This window comes from Notechis scutatus, chromosome 3, assembly GCF_049901735.1.
Source record: "Notechis scutatus isolate UNSWTSFEM ecotype Mainland chromosome 3, rNotScu1.2, whole genome shotgun sequence".
Taxonomy (NCBI): domain Eukaryota; kingdom Metazoa; phylum Chordata; class Lepidosauria; order Squamata; family Elapidae; genus Notechis; species Notechis scutatus.
In genome coordinates, this window is record NC_142011.1 from 101,474,699 (window position 1) to 101,490,746 (window position 16,048).

The 16,048-nt window shown below is 37.6% G+C and overlaps 1 long non-coding RNA gene across 1 annotated transcript; it reads left to right on the plus strand.

The window, feature by feature from the left end:
• Positions 1–10,690: 10,690 nt before the first annotated feature.
• Positions 10,691–14,933, plus strand: LOC148131303 (uncharacterized). The gene is made up of 3 exons (XR_015748350.1): positions 10,691–10,848; positions 11,803–11,998; positions 14,850–14,933. It is a non-coding gene; the product is annotated as an uncharacterized LOC148131303 (long non-coding RNA).
• The last annotated feature ends 1,115 nt before the right edge of the window (positions 14,934–16,048 follow it).

A 16,048-nucleotide genomic window follows, 5' to 3' on the forward strand; every position in this document is an offset into this window, starting at 1 on the left:
AAATTAGAAGAGAATCAGATAGTCACCTCCAATTAATATCTCAATTCTCACCCGTTTCCTACTCCTAAACATTGATTCTCCTTCAGTTAATAAATTCCATTCCTCAATCCTCATTTCTTAGCTACATAAAATCCAAAATAAAGTACTCAACTCAAATGCATACTGCAACTTAGGAGGACATGTCAAAATATTAGAGAGAGAGGGAGATGGTAGAACAGAGAAGACAAAGTATGATTAGAAAGGAAAGATGGGGTAAAAAGAATGAAGAGGCAGTGTTGAGGAAAGATACACTAAGTATTTCACAGTATGAGGAAACAGAATGAACCTTGAAAGAAAATGGACACCAGGAGAATGAGAATAAAGGTGTTTTGTACTTCTGAGATATATATATCTGCATATTATTCACACTGATGCAGCTGAAGCAGAGCAGGTTAAGTAACTCATAGTAGGACCTTTACACTGTATGTCAGGGGTCCCCAACCACCGGTCCGCTGACCGGTACCGTTCGCGGGAACAACTCCTACCGGGCTGCTGTTGCTGGCGCCGCCATCTTTTTCATGAAAAGTGCTCCGGTGAGCTTTTCCGGTAGAAAGCTCACCGAAGCACGCTTTTCATCAAAAGATGGCGGGCGCTTAGCGCTTCGGGTGAGCTTTTCCAGGTAGAAAGCCATTTCTACCCGAAAAGCTCATCGAGCGTTGAGCGCCGCTATCTTTTTTGATGAAAGCGTGCTTCCGTGAGGTCACCGGAAGCACTTTTTCATCAAAAAGATGGCGGCGCCCAGCTGATGCCGTACTGGGTCAGCGCGCCCAGCTGATGCCGGACCGGGCCGCGGCATCAATAAGGTTGGGGATCACTGCTGTATGTCACTGTCAGAGGAACACACAAAGATAATGAAGAGCCAACTGCATCCCTATTGTACCTGTAAAAGTTGATCTTACCCAAATTATTTAATCTTTTAGGAGAGCATGTGTTTCCCCCCCACATTCTTCCTCCATGAATGAAAACGTTCAAGCTTTACCTGTTGTGGCACGGAAAGGAGTTTTTATTTTCCAAGCTGGCGTGCAGCCCTCAGAATCTGCCAATTTCATTTCTACTGAAATCAATAGACTCCCAGGACTCTAGGAAATACCAGTAGATCCTAAACTCTAGGAAATAGTTTTGGGGCCAGATCTAGGGGGAAAGCTTCTCTTCCCTAGAAATCAGGAATGGCACATCACTTTTGAAATCTTGCCAAGAAAATGGTAAGGACTTGTCCAGGCAGATGTCAGAAGTCAACACTGATTCCAAGGCACAAAAGGGAAAAAAAAGTTGTATAAAAATATCAGCCACTAGATGGCACCATAGACCTAGAGGGATTGTCTAAATAACATCTCCCATGACATTAACCAATGTCCTAGGAGGTGAAATTTGGGCATTTTCAAAACACAGGTGAAAGAATTGTAATTAAAGGTCAATGCCACTACCACCTAGGAAGAATGACCCAGGATTTGAAATCCTTTCTCTCCAAGCAACAAACAACTGTGGTCAAAGGACATGTGTGCTATGCAGGAGCAAAAATACAAAGAGCTAGAATACACATTTTCAAAAATGGAAATATTTGTTAGGTATAACCCAAATGATTCTCCCTCTTCTATTTCATCTTAGAACTTTGATTATGTAGATTTCATGCTGTTTGATACAGGTTTTTTTCTTCTTCTTATCTTTGTTTTTTGTGGTGTTGTGGATGAAGGCAAAAGATTCCTACAATTTGATGCATCTTTTTAGGAGAATAACAAATACTGAATGCTTCAGATAAATCCCAGACTTCAAAACTGAAATATTTTCCCCAATATCTTTTATGAGGCTAGGGAAAGGAATAAGGCTTGGTAGTAAAAGAAGAAAGGAGTAAGAGTAAAGGCTGTATAGAAATAACCATGAGAGGGATCTGGGACTCCTAGTAGACAACCACTTAAGTATGAACCAGCAGTGTACCGCAGCTGCCAAAAAGGCCAGTGATCAACAGAGGTGTAGTATTAAGATCACATGAAGTTTTAGTATTGCTTTATACTGCACTGATAAGACCATACTTGGAATACTGCATCCAGTTTTGATCACCAAAATACAAAAAATATGTTAAGACTCTAACAAAAGTGAAGAGAAGAGCAACAAAGATGATTAGGGCACTGGAAGCAATACTGTATGATGAAGAAGTGGGCAAGAAGTGGGAATGTCTAGTCTAACAAAGACTAGGAGTGGCATGATAGTAGCCTTCTACTATTTGTGGGGCAGTTGGCCTATTCCCCAAAGCACCTGAGGGAGAAGTAATGAATGTAAGCTTAACAAAGAGAGATCTAATGTAGAACTAAGGAGAAATTTCCTGTCAGTAAGAACAATTAATCACTGCTTCCAGTAGTTGTGGGTGCTCCATCATTAGAGGTTTTAAAGAGAATTAGACAGTCATTTGTCCAGGATTGTATAGGATCTCCTGCTTGAACAGGGAGTTAGACCATGAGACCTCCAAGATCCCTTCCTACTCTTATTCTATTTTCCAAATGGGATTTATTTTATGACTGACTGTGGTAACTCAAAAGCTCAAAAAGACCTCAGGTTCTCAGAGTATTCCGATTCCATAACTTTGGGAGAGAGATACTGAATTAATTTAGTATAGAACTGTGGTTTATGGTTTGCTAACCTAAACTCCCAGAAATGAAAACAATTAAAAGAGGTTTAAGGAAGTCAGTGAGACCTAAGAGTATTTGATGTTGGCTTCTAAAATATTTCTTGTTTCCTTCATGTCTGTTCCTTAACTTCAACCTATTTTAGTTTTTTTGTGATTTCAGTGCCAATAGACTACACATCCCAACACATCTGTTCTTCATTCCTTATAACCAGACCTTTTCTTCCCTTTTGAGGAAAAAAAATCATTTACATTTCAAAGTTATATCTATGACTTGCAACAATTTCGCAGCAACTTATCTCCACACATATAAGTTCGGAGAAAATCCATTACTTTTGCCTCACTTAAATATGAAGCTTCACCTCCCACAAATAAACTTCAAACTCCAACTAAATATTGCAACTTTCCTGTCCTAAATAGGCTTCTGGTTTTGCTCCATCCCAGTGCTATACATAGTTTTCATAACTTTTCTGTATCCTGTACAGAGGTGGATTTATAAACTGAACAGATGCAGAGAGATAACTCAACAAGATGTCCATAACAAAGAACATTTATTGGTCCACCAGATATCCTCATAACTCACGTATGTGATGAAGTTCTTTTATGACCAATCCTTTGTATATCTGCTTTGTAGAAAAGATGGTTATCTCCTAACCCATCTCGTAGCGAAAGAAAGAAAGCTGCTATCAGTTCATGAGTCCAGGCAAGAATGGAGGGAAACCTCCCCCAACCCTTTGAGGGTCAATTTAGTGACCAATCAGGATTACAGATGTGGCCACGTGACATGAATGACATTTCTCAGGATACTTTTAACGACATTTACCATGATGCATTCCCTTAAGGGGACAGCTCACAATTCCTAAGTGACTATCCAATTCCCATAGACTGGCTGGGACAGCACAATAACAACAGACAACAAACAAAATCAAAGAACAAAAAAACTGCCTTCTCGTTTTTTCTCTCTCAAACTCTGAACTGAAAAGATTGCTTTTATACAAAGCCATTTATTCATATGCAATGTACCAGAAAGATCAACTTCATGTGCAGGTTTTATCCAGCTAATGGAAATGTTCATTCAACAGTTTTACAGAGATCAATTGTGGAGTGAACATAACCCACAATCTAAAATGTTTCTAATCTGACCTACCTTTTGAGGCTGGTGTACTGTACATCTGGAAAAGGGATGGAAAAGTTTAAAATATGACCAGCGGTATTTTTGTTTTAAAAATGAAATATGAAACCCAAATTGTAATTGTAATAGAATGGCACTTGTAATCACTCTCAGTGCAAATGTCAAATTTTATTTTAAAAGATCATATTGTACCAGGGTGACTGAGAACACGATGACACGGGACAAATATTCTTCACTTGAACTGCTGCCCTGAAACATACTTTTCCCACTTGGCTGAAGCACAGTAATTTATTTTTAGTCCTTCTGCTGAAAAAGTTTCCATTCTGCATTGTTCTATTCCATGGAGTCACCTACCATGATAAACAAAAATATGGTGTAATATGCCATGGATCTTCCATCTTCTACATAGCGTGATCTTGGGTATCGGCTTTCTGTGAAGGACACTATCCACTAGGAACTTTATTCTAGACCGTAAGAGTTTCCCAGTATTTGTAGCAACTTTCATATAAGCCTTTTAATCTGCAAAAGCAATAATTAATTATCCAGTCTTGTAGGGTAACCCTATAATATCACAATCCTTCTTGCTTTACCTCCCTTTTATTTCCTCCTTCCCCCACTCCTGTTGCTTTGAAATAGAGATAAAACATTTCACACACACACAGAGAGAGAGAGAGACAGAGACAGAGACAGAGAGACAGACAGAGAAACAGAGAGGCAGATAAATTTTATTTTTACAAAGTATGGTTCTTCAAGTAGGACTTAATTTCCTTAGGATCTGTGGAGGATAAATATCCATGTTTAGGATTTTGCCTGCAATAATCCTCATCATCCTTTGCTGGGGTCCCTGATGCACACAGAACTGTTCTGAAAGAGAAATTTAAATCAGCACCTTCCAGCTTTTCTATTATTATATATTAGAATTGACTTGATTAAAAAAATAAGCAGCCTAGAGCCCTCCATATATTTTGACTACAACTTTCCCTATCCCTTGTTATTAGATTAGCTGATCAAAGTAATGAGAATGGACATTCAAATCATCGGAAGATTATCCCCTTGCCCACTCCTAATTGGAAAATTCTATCCTGGAGGCATTTTAAATTAGGAAAGACATGTGGGCTTGTTGGTTTTAGGTGAGTTATACAATTAGTATGTGTGATTTGTATATGTGATTTGTGATTTGTATATTTCTTCAGGATTCATTATTTCCTTTCTCTGATATGACTCTGATATGCATATCATTCAACCTTTCTATAATCTCAATAAATATATGTTAAGGATCATAAATATGAAATTGTTAACCTTTTTTTGACTTTTACAAAAGCATTTAAACTCACAATTAATTCAAGAATGTTTAATTGATTAAAGATCATCTTATAGCCATATATTTCCATGAGGTGACATATTATGTAAAATTACAGGCCAATCCAATGCAAGAGATAGTAGCAGGAATCAAGATTGAAAAGAGGGCACCTACCCCTGGCTCCTGCTTCACCATGATTTAACAATCTTCTGCTTGGTTCTTTATATGCCTCATTCCGGTGTTTGTGGCCTGACTTTAAGCTATTTATTCTGAGATGTTCTGAGTCTCGGGTGTTTAGGTTTCTCAACCTCCCCTCAATGTTTTTGGACTGACTTCAGCTTTTAGATGGATTCTGACTTGATAAAAATAATTTTTACATTTTGCACAATTTTCCCACAACCCTTTCATCCTGGAATATGGTCACCATTCATAAAATACCAAGATTTTCACGATCATGCAGAAAAATTCATCAGTAGACACAACTAACTTCTTGACTAAGAAGAACAAATGTGAGTCAAGTATTGTGTCAGGTTGTCAGTACCGTACTGTGAAGCATTTGAGAAAAAAAGATTAAAATATTTACGATCATGAACTCTTGTGTTCCAATCTAGAGTACAACTGGAAACATACAGCATAAGGTCTATTTTGCTTTCACACTTGTATCAAACCAAGAAAAGGAGAGAGCATAGCAATGAATTGGCAAAAGGTGCTCGTTGCATAGAATGTGCCCCAAATGACTCTATTATTGTATGTCAAACAACCTCTAAATTGTTTTTAATCATTTAAACATATTACTCATTATAGCTTCGGATAAAAAATGTCAGGATGAATCAGGTAATCTCCTTCAACCAAGTTTCCTCTTCTGCCTTATAATTTAACTTATTCAGCTATATTACTGTAGAATCAGTGATACAAGCTCTATAGGCTATTCACTAGGCTATTTGATCATATACAGTATTTTGTTGACAGAGAGAAAAATTACAGAATTTCAAGAGAACTGTTTCTGAAGTTCAGAAATAAAAAACAATCTAGATATCGACATATGAATTCCCAGTGCAGTGCACCATGATGAAATATCATTCAGCTGTGGAAGAGTACTTCAGTCAATAAATCTACGCACCATAGCAAGACTCAGTAAACTTTTTTGCTACAAAAAAAAGTAAAATATGGGTCTCTTCCACTTCATCCAATAAAGATGGTCAAAAATTGATGAAAATTATGGGGAAAATGTATGCAATCTGTGAAATTTAGAAGTTGAAACATTAGGCTGGTTTGAAATCTTGCAAATATTGGAAAATGGAGTTCTAAATTTGCTACATTATACTGATTTGATTTCCTCAATTCAGCAAGCTATAGTGATTGAATTGATAACACTAGTAACACCTGTAAAGTGGAAATGTCATTTAGTACAATGAGAAGGGTATATAAATGCAGTTGAGATAGTAATGAAATGCTAATTTAATGACTAAACTTTGCATGATCATCACAGAAAGATGAATTGAAACAGCCACAAAATTAGTTTGTACTGAGAAATTTGGAGAAACCCTCAGATGCTTAGAATGTCTGTTTCATAAGTACATAACTTACCATTTCTGATCACCACCTTCTGATTTGGAGATAAAAATGTTGATATCTAGGAAGGGTTAAATTTAGCTATATTCTACTGTCTTTTGATTGCTGTCAACATATTTTCTACATACTTTGCTCTCCCCCTCAGGAAAAAACAAACCCTTCAGATACTACTTCCCATTTTGCAACCACTAAATGTTCAGCGATGAGCATGCCATCTGTTCAGCGATGAGCATACTTCCCCAAAAATCACTCCAGAATGTCTTGTTACCTGAATGGTGCTTGAAATTATAGAACAATATTAGTAGATATTGTACTAACTAAACTGCAGTAAGTATCACTTGATACATTTCGAGAATTGCCTTCTACTTTGTCAAGATTTTATTCATATTATTTTCCTTCCTCAGATTCCAACTTACAAAGAACATGCAATACATTTAATTTTTAGAGCTAGAAATACAAAGGGCATGGAATCAGGCATTATTTGCTTATAACATTTATCTCAGTAGGCCTTAGGGCTAGGGTCTTCAAACCTGGCAAGTTTAAGACTTGTGGACTTCAACTCCCAGAATTCCTGAGCTAACATGATTGCAGGAGGAATTCTTGGAGTTGAAATCCACAAGTCTTAAAGCTGTCAGGTTTGAAGACCCCTGCCTTAGGGCAACTTAATATCATTTTCCACTTCAGGAAATCCACTTTGCATCTTGCGACTTTCCATGTACCACTTCCATGCTATGCAGATATGATATGATTAGTGACTATTGTCTCCTTCCTAACCATTTTTTAAAAATTCCCTTTCCTTACCATCTTGCACATACTATGTGACTTAAGAGCTCATCTTCTTTCTCTGATGCCCCCCAAATTTGTTGAACTACAACTCTGAGAATTCCCAGGGAGTATAGTCAAACAAATGGCAACTTCAAATCTCAACGAATAAATGTTCTTTCTTACATATTGGCAAAAAAAATCAGAAAATAAAACACAGGATGAATAGTCAAGACCTTGTTGATGATCCAAACTCTGTCAAGGATCTTGGAGTACTCATCTCTAATTATCTAAGTGCTAGAGCCCGCTGTAACTACATAGCCAAAAAGGCATTAAGAGTTGTTAACCTAATCTTACGTAGCTTTTTCTCTGGTAATATTACACTACTAACTACAGCATATAAAACATTTGCTAGACCAATACTCGAATACAGCTCATCATTCTGGAAACCACATTACATATCTAATATTAACACAGTTGAGAAAGTCCAGAAATATTTCACAAGAAGAGTTCTCCACTCCTCTACTCATTGCAGAATACCTTATACCACCAGACTTGAAATTCTACACCTAGAAAACCTAGAACTATTCTGCCTTCAATCCGATCTAAGTATAGTATATAAAATCATACATTGCAATGTCCTACCTGTCAATGAATACTTCAGCTTCAACCATAACAATACAAGAGCAAATAATAGATACAAAGTCAAGGTTAATCGCAACAAACTTGATTGCAGGAAATACAACTTCAGCAACAGAGTGGTCAATGTCTGGAATACTCTACCTGACTCTGTGGTTTCTTCTCCAAACCCCAAAAACTTTAACCTTAGACTTTCTACTATTGACCTCACCCCTTTCCTAAGAGGTCTGTAGAGGCGTGCATAAGCGCACCAACATGCCTACCGTCCCTGTCCTGTTGTTTCTATTATTTTTCTTATATGTATCCATGTATTCATAACTATGTTTTTACTTATACCTATTATCTTGTAAGCAATTGACAAACCAAATAAAATAAATAAAAATAAATAAATAATAAATATAGCCAGCCCATCTAGCAGTCACAATGTTTAGAAAGGCTAATTGAAATTCACATTATCAATGATCATTCCATCTATTAACATACTCATAGGTCTTTTGATCCCAGTGGTAGGGATTTGCTATTTATGCTATAACTACAACCATAACCAGGATCTAATACAATTCCTTAGACCCATATCTAACCTAAAAGGCAACTACTTAATAGGTATCATCATCATGATCATGCTTTTATACATTTTCCTTGATACATTTTATTCAGTTAGACTTCTACTTTGCTCTACATACATTATTACTCTTTCATCGTGCCAAAATCAATCAGACTACAACATACTAGAGAGAAAAACTAACTAAATGAAGACTCCAAGCACTTAGCTGGTTGATTCCCTATTTTCAAATTTACATTCTGTAAATCTGAATGGATGTCACAGGTCTTCAATGTGAGTTTTATATATGGTGCACAAGAATAATGGCTATCAAAGACATGATAGTTTTCCGTCTTGACAGTCTAGGAAGCTGATAGACTATCATACTTCCTTTCAATATTTAGTGATTGGTACACAAAGAATTGCTTAAATGAGGACACATTCCCACCAATATGAAATCCAGGAAAAGTGCTTTGCTGCAATAAATCGTACTTCTAGATACAATTGCCTTGAACAAACAATTGGAATGGAATTCTGTTTGTGCAAGATGGGAGTACAAACAGCTGTAGTTAACATGTCTGCTAATGTTTCTTGTGTATGTCTGTGTGCATGTGTGTGTGTGTGTGTGTGTGTGTGTGTGTACACACATACACATATACATTCATGCAATATAGGCCTTCAGGCTAACTTTGAGGGTATGGTTGAAAGGAGAAAGAACAACCAGTCTAGCTTGCTTATAATTTCTCAGGCAGCAAATCTTGTGGATATGCCTGTTTTTACACACCAGTACTTACACAATAGTGGTGAGATCTGAAAGCACATATTCTGCAATGCTAAGATTCTGATATGCAAGCATAAGTTAGATTTGACATATGGAGGAATTAGCAACTTCTGAACACAGATAAGCCAAGCCATAGATGCAATGGATGTGTGTGTGTGTGTGTGTGTGTGTGTGTGCGCTTTACTAGTAGAATCATCATCAGACTTTGTGTTAAAGAGTTGCATAAATGTAAACAACTTTTAGGAAAGTCTTAAGGACATGACTATTGTGTAGACCTGGGTCAGGATGACTTGTGACCCTGGACTGATATTGAAGATTATACCCTTGGTATTTATGATGTTTTCCTTCCACCAAATGTTTAAGATTAGTTTAAAATTGGCTTTGTTATTAGTTTATTGACTGTTTTGCCTTCTTTTAATGTCATTTAAATGAGCCTTTGTTATTAGTTTATTGATTGTTTTGCCTTCTTTTAATGTCATTTAAATGAGCCTTTGGAACATGACTCTATTCGTAGGCTTTTAAGGCCTGGGGATAAAGCAGCTTGTAAGAGCTCTCTTGAAGAAAAACATTGGATGATGAACTACTTGTCTGGAGTTGTTCCCCCACCTCCACCTCCTGGACTTCTGATGAATGTTGTATTTTTATACTATTTTTATTGAGTTGTAATCAATTGGGGGAATCTATAAATAAATATAGTATTGTATATTAGCTAGATGTGATTAACGCATCTTATAAATACAGGTAGTCCTCAATTTACAACAGTTCATTTAGTGACCCTTCAAAGTTACAACAGCACTAAAAATGTGACTTATGAACATTATGAACTTATGAGCATCCCCATGATCATGTGATCAAAATCAAATGCTTGGCAACTGGTTCATATTTATGACCATTGCTGTGTCCTAAGGTCATGTGATCACCTTTTGCGACCTTCCCACAAACAAAGTCAATGGGGAAGCCAGGCTCATTTAACAACCAGGTTACTAACTTATCAGTTGTAGTGATTCACTTAACAACTGTGGCAAGAAAGTCATAAAATGTGGCAAAACTCACTTAACAAATGCCTTATTTAACAACAGAAATTTGGGGCTCAGTTGAGGTTGTAAGTTGAGGACTACCTGTCTCAAAGTAAAATTTAATTTTTTAAAAATTAAAAAAATAAATTATGCTTTTGCATAAAAACAAGGGAAAAGAGTGTAACTGCATCGATGAAATGTACCATTTGTGTTAAGGTATTAAGATTTAAGAACTGACCAGCAGTGAATAGCTGCCAGATGTAGGCTGATGTAACAAGAGTTATTCAGCATAGAATGGGTATTTCCCTTTAAGACTGGAGAGTAAAGATCCCGTTAAGAGGTGTGTATATAAAAGGCAACCATTAGAGGGTGTGGTTCTCTTTCCTTGTGGCCAGTATTCAGTGCAGAAGTTCTCTGTGTGTTAGGAAGAAGAAAACTTGCTTGTAAAGGTATTTTGTCTACCACATGTATATTATCTGTATATACCTGTTGCATATTAAACCACTGTTAATGTCTAAGTCTCTGTGTGACGTTTGTTGCTCCTAGGTTATCTCATAAAGGTAGTCACACTGCCAAATGCCCTGACAATTTGATAATGGTGTGATGGCTGGTTTAAGAAGATTTCCACTCACAAAGGCATTCCATGATGGTCTCATTTGTTTATTCAGTCATTAGTCTATAAATTGAATCAAAAGTTAGATAGTTACTGTAATATAAATCAGTGTTTGTTGTTTGGCATTAGACTGGTCTTTATATCCTGCACACATGAAAGCCACAACTGTCACATTGCAATAATCAAGTGAGGAACATGTGATAAGTCAAGACAGCTGCCAATTGCATTCCAAACTGCACTCTGCCTTTTTTTTTCTATTTATCCCTAAAATTAACTGGAACAGGAAATCAGTCCAGGCTTAACTTAAGAGTTTTTCAAACTACACTCCAAGGAATCCTGGGCTTTTGTGAAAATCTGATGGCATTCTATAAGAAACCAAGGGGAAATAAATCAATGAAGGTTGATCAATAAAGGTTATGGGAAAAATAGGAGGAAGAACAAGCATTAAAGTAATAAAGGTTGGATTAAAAAGTTTAATAAATAAAATAAACTCAAATAGCCAATTTCTATCATCAAGCTTTATCTCTTAATTGTGTGTGGGGGGGGGTTGTTTCCAGAGTTTGTTTGGTTTATAACAAAAAGTTTCTGAAAGAAAAAAGAAGGAAAACTCTGCTGCTATTCATATTTGTTCCTGTTCCTAACTGGGATCCCACAATGGCTTTATCTTCAAACTAATTTTAAATTATCTTCAAACTAATTCCAAAAGTGTGAACAATTAGCTATTTGTCTCCTTGTGATCACCACATCTCTTTATTAGATGTAAACATGTCCCGTTAAATGTTTTCCTTAGAACAGTGGTCGCCAACAAGTGGGCCGGGGACCACTGGTGGTCTGTGAGAAAATTTTGGTGGTCCACAGAGAAATGTCACCCCCAAAGCACCCCTCAACGGAATTAATCCAGGCTGTGGATTAACACAAAGGCTGTGCCGCCCACATGGCCGGCGGGAACAGAAGGCTTACATCACTTGCATTGTGAACAACACAAGGTAGTGAGGGGAGGGGGGAAAGGGCAGAGGGAGGGAACGTGCCCCACTCACCCCACCACCTCACCTGGCCACTGGGCTGCTTCTTTCTGCTGCTTTCTTCTGCTTTTGGCTGCACACAAGGAAAGAAGCAAAAGTCTTTCTCTCCCTCAAACTCCTCCAGAAATGAGTCTTTGGGACCCTGCAAGGCCTCCTGCTGTGGCAGTGTGACAAGTTCCACAAAGACTCATTTCTGGTGGAGTTTGGGGGAGAGAAAGACTTCTGATGCTTCTGATGCTTTCCTTGCATGAAACCAAAAGTCTCTCCTCCCCCCCACCTGAGAACAGAGCTGGAGAGGGTATCTTGTGATCCCAAATAAAGAATGATAGATTGGTAGAAAAACGGGGTGGGGAATTTTCCTGCAGACTTTTTTTGGCATTTTCCCAGGGTCTCTGATCCTCGGGATTTGAAATTATGAGTTTGGTGGTCCCTGAGGTCCAAAAGGTTGGCAACCCCTGTCTTAGAAAGTTCTCACTGTTAGTTCAGAAACCTTCTTGCTAGAATGGATACATGGACACGTACACACATTAATGAAACAATTCCTGCAGAATTCCATTTGAAGAATGATGGCCTTGAAGAAATAAAAAATTAAGTGCAGTTTACAAATGTCAGTTTTAGCTGAACATGATGCAGGCATGAAAGTTAACAGATTAAAAACAATTGCTTCAGGGCTAAGGTCTGGGATCAGAAAATGAGTTTGCTATCAGTACGTTTATTGTACATATTGTATTGATAAATTGGAAAGATGGTTTAATGGTGGACAGTAGGATCACATGATTTGAGGTCCTGGGCAAAAAAAAAGCAAATGGGTGAGAGAGGGAGAGAGACTTATGACCTCTGTTGGGCTTTGAACTTCCTGTTCCTGTGGCAAGAAATGTATCCTGATTGGTTGTTGGATTCCCATGGGGCCATGTAGGGGTTGAATCTTGGTTGAATCTTGCTGGGTGATGTAATCTTCCCAGGTGCCATGTGGTGAGATGGGTAGAGGGCTAATCCTATCATGTCTGAGGGCCATGTCTTAATCCCATCACCCTGGAGCTGAAGATGTTTTGTGTTGTAGATAAGATGTATTTTGTCTTTCTGGGGCTATTAACAAAGGTGGGGGGGGGGACTTTCCTAGAGCATATTTCTCCTTCCAGGAAGGTATAATATTCTGCCTTTTTAATATTTCCTAGAATATTTCATTTAGAATAGAATAGAATACTTTACTGGCCAAGTGTGATTGGACACACAAGGAATTTGTCTTGGTGTAAATACTCCCAGTATACATAAAGAAAAGATACATTCATTAAGAATCAAGAATCATAACGTACAACACTTAATGATAGTCATAGGGTACAATCAACAATCAAATCATACTAGGAAACTGTCAAGTGGGAGGGGATGGGGGATAGGGAGTGGTGAGAAGATTAACAGTAATAGTAGTGTACATTTTGTAAATAGTTGAACAGTGTTGAGGGAATTATTTGTTTAGCAGAGTGGTGGCTTTTGGGGAAAAAAACTCTTCTTGTGTCTAGTTGTTCTGATGTGCAGTGCTTGCACTATAGCATCGTTTTGAGGGAAGGAGTTGAAACAGTTTATGTCCGGGATGTGAGGGGTCTGTAATTATTTTCACAGCCCTCTTTTTGACTCGTGCAGTATACAGGTACTCAATTGAAGACAGGTGGGTAGTAATTGTTTTTTCTGCAGTCCTAATTATCAGTTGAAGTCTGTGTCTGTCCTGTTGGGTTGCAGAACCAAACCAGACAGTTATAGAGGTGCAGATGACAGACTCAATAATTCCTCTGTAGAACTGGATCAGCAGCTTCTTGGGCAGTTTGAGCTTTCTGAGTTGGCGCAGAAAGAACATTCTTTGTTGTGCTTTTTTATGATGTTTTTGATGTTAGGTGCCCATTTTAGGTCATGTGATATAGTAGAACCTAGAAATTTGAAGGTCTCTACTGTTGATACTGTGTTGTCTAGTGTTTTAAGAGGTGGTAATATAAGAGGGTTTCTTCTAAAGTCTACCACCATTTCTACGGTTTTGAGTGTGTTCAGTTCCGGATTGTTCCGGTTACACCACGAGGCAAGTTGTATAACCTCCTGTCTGTATGCAGATTCATCGTTGTCTCGAATGAGACCAATTTTTCTAGGAGAGGGGTGGGTACTAACTTCTTACATTCTCTCTCAGCCCTAGGAAGGAAATAATGGGAAGCTACTTCCAAAAAACATTGACAAGAAAACTAAAAGGACTAGCCAGAAGTCAAGATTGGCTTGAACTTGAAGGCACCAAAAGAGAGGGCAGAAAGAGGAAATTGGGTTGCACCATTTCAGATGCAAATGTCTGATCACTTCTTTGAATGATCAGTCCCTTAGGTAAAATGTCCTTGAAAATTTAAAAACAGAAACAAAGAGCAGGCAGGATCATCTTGAAACTCTTGCCTTTCCTCTTCGCAAGGACTTTGTAAATGGAAAAAACACTTCATGAAAATTAATAATTTATCCCCTGCATTCTGAAGTAGCATAGTGCATTTTTACCACTTCCCTCTGTGGTATAAAAAACAAATTAAGGAAATTGAAACTCAAGAAATGTTAATTTCTGACATCCTGGTTTTATTTGCAGATTATCCTACATATTTTATATCAAAACTGTCATTATGTATCCTCAGAAATTCCAGAATACAGAGGATGTAGTATTTCACAGTTACGGATGAATCAAATTTAGACAACTGCTTTCTAAAGACAACAGAACAGAAGTGTATTTTTCCAGTTAAAATAATTTTATACTGCTAATTTCTATTGCTCCCAACATATCCTCCTTATTACTATTTTTTAGAAGCAGAAGCAGAAGAGAAACAAACAGCAGGAAATAACTTGTGTAGTTGTCTATCATGTAATCTGCACTTTGATGATAGCAAACATGAGAAATTGGGTGTGCTTTGTAAAACTGCCTTGAAGCAGTTGTAACTGACATGGCCGGAACCTGCCCCAAACAAACCACAAGAGTTAGCTAACCTCACAAAAAGAAAAATTAAACATCATTATTTTCTGTGCAAGTTATTTTGCATACAAAATTCTTTCTTTCTAATACATCTGAGGCTACTACCGGAAGAGCTTAGCTGTAGAAATCAAGCTGGGAATTAGGAGAGCAGCAAACAGACCTGAAAATCTCAAATTCTTTGAGGCCACCTAGTAACTGGCTAAAGTTTTGCAATTTAGATTTAATTGCCTAAATCTCATACACTGTGTAGCCTCTACCAAGGAATGGAAGAGACAAAATAAGAGCAAAAATAAGCACGCCAAAGCCCATTCACATAAGGGGTGTGATGGAGGTTGACTAGTTTCCCTTGGTAGCTCCTCTTCAGGGACGTTCCATATTTATACATGGTGTTGCTGCTGCTTGTTTCTTTTTCTTCACCCTTGTTTACAACAACCCACAAACATCACCATCTCTTGCCATTGCTTTGATATCGCCCACATGCCTGAAAAAAATTAAACAGGCTGCAGTAGTGAGGAGGAGGAAGAAAGCCAGGAATTCCAGAGGACAATAGGTTAAACAATGAATATCTCTGCTGCCAGTCCTGCTCATTAATTTCAAGAAATTAGGTGCTTGCCAACTATGAATTACAATACATGCCAACACAGATCTTATATTCCAATTTTATATGCATAGACATGCATATCCTGATTAGATCTTGGACCTGTTCAGAGAGAGGGTTGCATGTATGTCTAAACATTTGTTTACTTCGCCTTAATAGTGAGACATTCCAGTGGAAGCAGTGTTGGTTTATGTAGATTTTAATGAGAAAATCCTGGAAAACCATGGTTTTTTTTTGTACTATTTGCTTTACTTTATCCATCCACATTTTAGGAAAGGGCAAAAGATATCCCCTCAAAGTTGTTTCAGTTAACTCCAGTCTGGACAACATTCGCCAACCAAAAGTGTTTGATTCTCATTGTCTTCAGTCAACACATCTATTGGTTTTTCTTCTAACTGAAAAACATACTCTAACAAATTATCCTCTGGTCCTTCCA